The sequence below is a fragment of the Mercurialis annua genome, linkage group LG4 (genome assembly GCF_937616625.2).
Source record: "Mercurialis annua linkage group LG4, ddMerAnnu1.2, whole genome shotgun sequence".
NCBI classification, from domain to species: domain Eukaryota; kingdom Viridiplantae; phylum Streptophyta; class Magnoliopsida; order Malpighiales; family Euphorbiaceae; genus Mercurialis; species Mercurialis annua.
In genome coordinates, this window is record NC_065573.1 from 25,213,279 (window position 1) to 25,221,678 (window position 8,400).

An 8,400-nucleotide genomic window follows, 5' to 3' on the forward strand; every position below is an offset into this window, starting at 1 on the left:
ATAACACACTCAAATTCAAAATTGACATATATGAGAATCGACATCTGTTTACTTTTTTTTTTTGAGAATACGTCTGTTTACTTCTGTAAGTGCGATGTTGTTATATATTATTTAAAAAAAATCATTGGTATAAAATATCATTTTAATAATTAATAAATACTATTAAAATTAGTTTTATTTAGGTTAGTTAATATTTACTTTTAAAAAATAAAAAATATAGTTCACTTTTATTTTTTTATATAATTAAAGAATTAATTAATTTTATTTTTATTTAAAGTTAAATAATTTATAATTTAAAGATTTAATAAAATTATATTAACAATCATTCTATCAAAATAAATATGATTTAAGTATTAGAGTACATTTCGTGAATGAAGGCCTTACTTAAGAAATATTCAACATTAGTTTTTAAAAAAAAATTAAAGGTAACATAAAAATTATTAAGAAATTAAAAATTCATTCAGACTTTCGCTTGATATGTCTCCTTTAAAAATGGAAGTAGATAGCTCGAACTTGTAAGTTTATATAATATACTCAACTTCGAAATTGACATATATCAAGATCAACGTCTGTTTACACCTCTAAGTGCGATGTTATCATATTATTTAAAAAATACAATTTATCGGTATAGAATATTATTTTAATTATTTAATAAAAAATATTAAAATTCGTTTTATTTCTCTAAGTTAATGTTTATTTGTTAAAAAAAATTCACTTTTATTTTCAACATAATAAAATAAATAAATAATTTTTTTTTATTTATTGAATAATAATACATTAAACATTCAGTAAGAATGAATGAAATTTTCAATAAAATAATAGCTAAAAGATATAATTTTTGACATTATTATTATTTAAATATATTAAATTCGTATCCTTTAAAAAATATTAGTTTTAATATTTTATATTTAAATTTTGATTTTATTAAACTAAAAATTAATGCATATTTATACATGATCTCAACATTTAAAAGTACAGGGACGTAACATTAAAAAATTAAAAGTGCAGGAATCTAAAATTAAGAAAACTGAAAGTGCGTTAACGGCGTCAACACTCGCCTTAATAGAGGGACCTGGAAATGATGGAAGTTAAAGTGCAGGGATTTATTGATGGATATTTTAGTGCAAAGACCTTATGTGCAAAAACAGAAAAGTGCAGGGACACGCAGATATATTAAGCCTTAATTTTTTTATCAATGTTTGAAAATCATCACCTATATATTTTGTTAGACAATTATAATTTTTTGCAACTATATCAATTATTTATGACATTATCTGACTTGTCGTATAATGTCATCCTCTGGTTTCACGTCAGCTATAAAACGCCGGATTTTTGAACAATAACATAATTAAAAAAGAACTGAAAATTTGTGAATGAAATCAACAATTTTAAAAGTCGTGACAGATTTACAATTTAGTGTAACGGCGGTGATTTTATATATAATAAATTTTAGAAATATAATTGATACATGAAAAACAGTTTAAATACAATGATAATTGAAAACGCTAAATAAATTAGAACAAACAACTTAATCTGAAACATCAATTATAGTGGAATGAAGAGAGTGTTCCTTTATATTCGTTAAGTTTTTTTATTATAACTGCAGTTATTTTATTATTTGAAATTCTAAATTCCATGTATTCATTTTATTAATACAATCCATTAAATTTTCTTAGCATATTATTATAATTTTAAAATTTCAATTTCAATTATTTTATCAAAATTTTATACTTTTAAAAGACTGATAAAAAATTATTTTTTTCATAAAAAAATAAAAAAGTGTACATATTAATCCCTCTGTCATGTTTACGAAGCGATAATGTTTTCTGCACATAATTAAAAAAGCATTAATTATTTTTTTTATTTTGCCCCTATTAATAGTAGTCTTACAATTTGTTAAAATTTGTTATTTGATCTAATCTTTCATTTTTAATTACCCCTTTAATAATTTTTTAAATATATAAATAATATATTGATGACTATTTGTTTTATTAGTGTATTTTACATTGGTATTAAAAATTGACATTTGTTCCTTGTTGGAACAATTAAGTTGAAAAGAACAATGATTTTTTTTTTAGAATACAACAATGAATATTTTATTTATAAAAAAGACAATGCATATTTATTAGGAATAAATGAGAATTTGAATTTTAAAATTATTTTACAAATATAAAAGATACTATATAATTTGAAATGCCAAAATAATAAGATGGCTTATTTTTTGAAACAGAGATCACAAAATAATCATTAATTATATAGAAAGAGAAAAGGGAGATAAAATGAATTTTTTTATTTAAAATAGAACAAAAAACGTGATATCAACTTTTTAAATAGGACATACGAAAGTGGGATACGTCTCTTTTGAAACGAAACGGAATGAGTAATTGGCATTCTGAAAAACGATCCATAATCTAACATGTAAAAAATAATTTATATTTTTTTGGATGAAAAAAAAAAATTATATTTATAATTTATGTAAATTAAATATAGATCTATTATTTTAGTTCCGAGCCGACTACTACTAAATAAAGAAATAATGATTTTGTTCCAAAAAGGAGAAACAAACAAATAATAAGTGAGAACAATCACTTCATAACATTCACATAATACACATGGCCAATAGTTTCCTAACAAAATCAAAACAAATTCATATGCAAAAGAAGATGCACCGACACTGTTGCAACTCTAGGGTTTCAAAACCACCCATGTTCTATGTTTATTAGTACTGTCTCTTTTACTTGTAATTTGTGGATTCAACATTACATTACAATTACATCATCAAGATTCCTTTCCAAGAATTAGTTAGTTTTTTAACATTAAAAAAAACTATTCCATTTTTCAAAAGACTTGATGACATTGATTATTAATATTAAGTTATTTTTTCTGCCTTACTACAAAACAATTTTAGAACAGAAAGGTGATAATGACTAGAAAATATAGATGGGTTTTTTAGATAAATACCAAAAAAAGATAAAATATTCCCAAGAATACTACCTCCAAGTTTTTTTTTTGAAAAATACAATTTGTATTTTTTTTTTGTAAAAATGACTTTTGTTATTCTCAAAAATATTTTTTTTAATCTCAGAAATACGATTTTGGTTATCCAGCGGTATACTAACACTGTTGGTTAACCAAGAAACAAAACTATTATAAATTTAAACCTCAATTTCTATTAAACTAGTTGAAAATTTTATTACAAACCCCTCCGCCTTCATCATCGCAAGAGCAACCGTCAAATAAAACCTAAATCGTCTCTTTTTAAATCTAAAATTATTGATTAACCATTTGTTAACTAACAGTGTACTAAAAATAAGGTCATTGGTGTACCTTTAGTACACCATTGGTTAAATAGTAACAAAATAAAATTCAATAACAGTTAACTAACGTTTTTATTAATAATATATTCAAAATAACGTTTATTACAAGTTACCAAACGGTTTACCTAATGTTAACCATTGGTTATCCAACACCCAAAAACATAACAATTCTCATAAGCATTTTTTCAAACACTTAGAGTGCAGGCAGTGCAACACCAAAAATCGAACCACCACCACATCACACCGTTGTTCACAAAAGAAAAATCAGTTAACTAACGATTGGTTAAATAGCAACAAAATAAATTTCATCACAACAGGCCCGCTACCTCCGGCGACGACAACCAGTTAACTAACGATTTTATTTATAATATATTGAAAATAAAATTTATTACAAAGTTATCCAACAGTTTACCCAGTGGTAACCATCAGTTATCCAACACCTAAAAACATTACAATTCTCATAAGCATTTCTTCAAACACCTAGAGTGCAAGTTGAACATTGATTCTATCTATACAATCACGACAATATACCACAAATCTCCACAATGAACCCAACAAAACTCAAGAATCCAGCCACAACAAAGAATAGAACAACCCCAACCGGAAACCAAATCGGAGCCCCGCCGGACGGCTATTTTAGGTAGAGTATGTCATGGAGGCCGTAAAGCAAGGCTCATCGGCAATTGGACTCCGATCTAAGACTCACGTGGTTCTCGCGTGCGTTAATAGGGCTAATTCTGAGCTCTCGTCTCTCCAAAAGAAGATTTTCAAAGTCGATGACCAAATCGACGTTGCTATTGCCGGTCTCACTGCCGACGGTCGTCTCACATGGTCCAACAGTTGCTTCCTCTCTGTTTACTCTTGGCTGCCATGACTTTTATTTGAAGAAATTAGGTTATAAAAAGATTAGAAGAGCATTTGATATTTGTATAAAATCAAAAGTATAAAAATCAAAAAAGAAAAGAACAAATTGTATTTTTCAAAAGAGAAAGATATGAACGTAATTGTCTAATTAAGTTGAGAAGGTGTAGTATTTTGTCTAATTAACTCAATATAGATAAGCTAATGCATCTGTGCATTAATAATTGTTTTATTTAATTTGAATTTAATATGCAAATAGCAGTTGAAATCATTCGGTATATATTTTAAATTCTAAATCTATACAATAAACAATAATATAAAAACATAAAAGATAAAAAATATAAAAAGAAAGTTTACATATTTTGATAATTAAATTTATATCCATTCATCAAAAAAAATTAAATTTATATCCACAAAGAAAAAATATTAAAAATCTACCTCAAAGTAAATACAAAATCAATGGAAAACCATTAAATATATAATATCTTTATAAAATATATAAAAAAAATTAACTTAAAGGGGGTTAAAAACAACAAAAACATCTTACATACTCAATTCACAGTTTTTTTTTCTTTTTTATAATTGGAGAGGGGGAGCGCTTGTGGAAAGAAACGAACCCACGACCTAGCAATTTGCTGCCAGCGCTTATATCAATTGAGTTATAACTCGTTGGTTACTCAATTCACAGTTTATTCCTAATAATCGGCCAAACAAATGCTTCTAGTAATAAAGTGAAGGCCAAACCCATTTAGAGATTTTGTATTTTTATCTTTTTATTTATCGTGTCCTTTTCTTAAGTTTTGCATGAATTATGGACTTCACGTTATAATTGGTCAATTTTTGGACGGAAGCACTATATACGTGTGTGCTCAATTGCCGTTACTGTTATATCGTGGGAAAATAATCGAGTTGATTTGGATTAATGAGTTAAGATTTTTCATTCAAAAATCCTTGTATTTTAAGATTTTTGTTCTACTCCTTATACTTATAACGTTTTATTTATCTAGTTCTTGTACTTTTGACTTGTTGTTTGTCTGACTCCTCTTAAAATTTGGCTTCACGCGTGTCTCATGGCGAGTATAGCGTTATTTTAAAAACCGGATCGGACGGTTGAACAGGTTGAATTAGAATCCGGCCGATGGTCCGGTCTAAAACAGCAAAAAACCGGATCTTTTGCTTGAACCGAGTTGAAACAGATTGGATCGGGTTGAACCGGTGTTGAACCGGTGAACCGGAGGTTGAGCAGGTAAAAACCGGTCTTGAACCGGTGAACCGGAGATTGAACCGGTAAAAAACCGGTGAATTCAAATTTTGTTATATTTATTTAAAATTTGCTAAACCAGTTCAACCGGTTGAACTGGGAATTGGTGGCCTCACCGGTTCGGTTTTAAAACACAACACTCCTTTCATAAACCAAAGTAAAATCATGAACCAATTAAAACTTTGAATTTATTCTTAACAATCTTCATCTTCACTTCAATTTTTAAATAAACCGCGCACTTTTTTAAATTTCAGTACTAATTGAATTTATCAAATGGTCTTGAAAAGGACCATATAAGTTTTCGGAATGCCTTAATCTTATTGAACCGAAATGACTTTGAAAATTAACTATTTTCGAATGTATCAACCAAATAATATGAAGCTTCAAATTTATTGGTTTTAAAAAAAAACTGAGACATAAATTATTATAATAATCTGTAATGATTAAATCAAAAAATAATTGTGCATATCCCTTGAATCTCATTATTTAGAGCATTCATCACAAATGCATTAGCCAATCTCACATCCTCAACAAATAATATATAAATATTTAAGCTTTAATTATTGAGATATCAGATATATACATTTTTGGAATCATGTTAGACAATTATTATTGTCCTAACCACCTTATCGTACTCTTCTTGCCCTTTGAGTAATTTAATATCCAAAATTTTACAAAAAAATATTTTGCTAATAACCAACCTTAAGGGGTAGTATTAGAAAAAGGCATAAACTATACATATTTTTTCAATTAAATTACGAACTTTAAAACGTCTTAATTGTATGCAGAAAGTTCTATTTTTTTTTTCAATTCGATACACGAGTTCATAATATGATGATGTGGCTATCAAAAATGATGTTCACCTCAGTAAAATCACATCAATCAATGAGTGTCATATCAATATATGTATTGAATTGACAAAAAATGAAACTGCATGCATACAATTGATGTATTTTAAAGTTCGTGATTTAATTGGAAAAACAAGCATAGTTTATTAATTTATTTAATATTACTCCTATCCATGTGCAAAAAAAAAAAAAACTATAAGAGGGGTTGAAAATTTACTGGATAAAATATTTACGGATTGAAACTAAACAATAAATTAGTAATCTGTATAAAGGTCAGAAACAATTGAGAGGTTCATAGAAGTTCAAGGTGAACTCTTCTTCTGCATCCATTTTTCTTGACAATGAGGTTCTCACTAAATTTAAATTTTTACAAGTTCACTCTCAAATTAGCTTTCAAAATTGTATATTTTTATTTTTTATTTGAGATGATTTTGAATAGATTAATTTTGGGCAATCAGATCGAATTTTAGAATTATGACCTTTGCATTTTTGAATCAGTTCTTTTAATGTATGGAGTATTTCTTTTTCGTAAAGATACTTATCGTCTTTTAATTCCGTGCTCCTAAACATTATCTTTTAAGTCTTTTTGTAAAGATGTACAACACTCTCTAATATTAATAATTACTATACATGGTGTGAATTGAAAATTTATTAGTAATCAGAATTTATATAAAAAACGTATGAAATTAAAACTTTAAAATTAAATTTATAGCTTTAAATATGGCATCATAAGCTAGATCAAAAATAAAATAAAATCGGCATCATATGCAATATATAACTATAGTGCATATGCAATATATAATTATATAATTGTTTATTTACATTGTTCACTCTTCTTTTATCTGATAGTAAATTTGCGGTTGTGATAAAATATCTAGGAATTTGTAAATTCTCACATTACATTTGATGTTCTCTAACAGATTGCTTCTGAAGGGCTCAAACATCGCGTGTTTGAGATCTCGCTAGCTGACCTTCAGGGTGATGAGGATCATGCTTACAGAAACATCAAGCTGCGAGCTGAATGTCCAAGGAAAGAATGTTTTAAAAGATTTTTGGGGGATGACTTTACTACATACAAGTTGAGATCATTGGTTAGGAAATGGAAAACTATAATTGAAGCTCATGTTGATGTAAAGACAACTGACAACTACGCACACCTTGAGGATATTCTGTATCGGGTTTACCAAGAGAATTTCGAAAGAAATCTAAGCATCGGAATACATCTTTACCACCAAAAATAAAGTTAGAATGTGATATAGATCCGTAGGAAGATGAAGGGGATCATGACTGCACAGGCATCATCTTGTGATCTCAAGGATTTGGTCAACAAGTTTATTCCCGAGAGTATCGGGAAGGTGATTGAGAAGGCAACTTCCAGTATCTTCCCTTTACAAAATGTCTACATCTGCAAAGTCAGATTTTGAAGGCCCCAAAATTTGATATTGGCAAGCTGATGGAGGCACGTCTCTAATTCTTTTACGTAGTGTATCGTTTTCTTTTGTTTTACATTGTTAGAAAATGCTCCACCAAACTGATGATCAGTCTGTAATAACCTTGTGCTGGTGTTGACCGTCTTGCTATACATGCAGGTTCATGATTATTCAGAGGAGTTGGAGTGGAGATGGAGAGGGCAGCTGATGAAACAATGGTGATGGCCCCTGCCGAAGCTACTGCTTGAAATCGGGTTTTTTAAGAGTATAATGAGAAAATTCTGATTCTAGTTACAAATGGTGGATAATAAACTCTCTAGGTCACTAAGGTTACCTTGAATCACAAAATAATCACTAAACTTCATTTTGTTATAAAACAGTCACTGAACTATGCCTTTTGTTACAATTGGGTGTCACTCATATAAAACACAATGTTTTTGCTTACGTGGCAAACCAAAATTACAAAAAGGGACATAGTTCAGTGACCTTTTTGTAATAAAAAGTATAATTCAGTGACTTTTTTGTAATTCATGAAAAGTTTAGTGTTCTTTTTGTAACAATATTAGCTTGAAAACGGTGCGTTTTATATAAGTGACACCCCTTTGTAACAAAAGGTATAGTTTAGTGACCATTTTGTAACAAAATGAAGTTTAGTGATCATTTTGTAATTTGAGGTAACCCTA

The 8,400-nt window shown here is 28.0% G+C and overlaps 1 pseudogene; it reads left to right on the plus strand.

Moving 5' to 3' along the window:
- Positions 1 to 3,969: 3,969 nt before the first annotated feature.
- On the plus strand, positions 3,970 to 7,763 carry LOC126678484 (40S ribosomal protein S3a-2-like; annotated as a pseudogene).
- Positions 7,764 to 8,400: the final 637 nt, after the last annotated feature.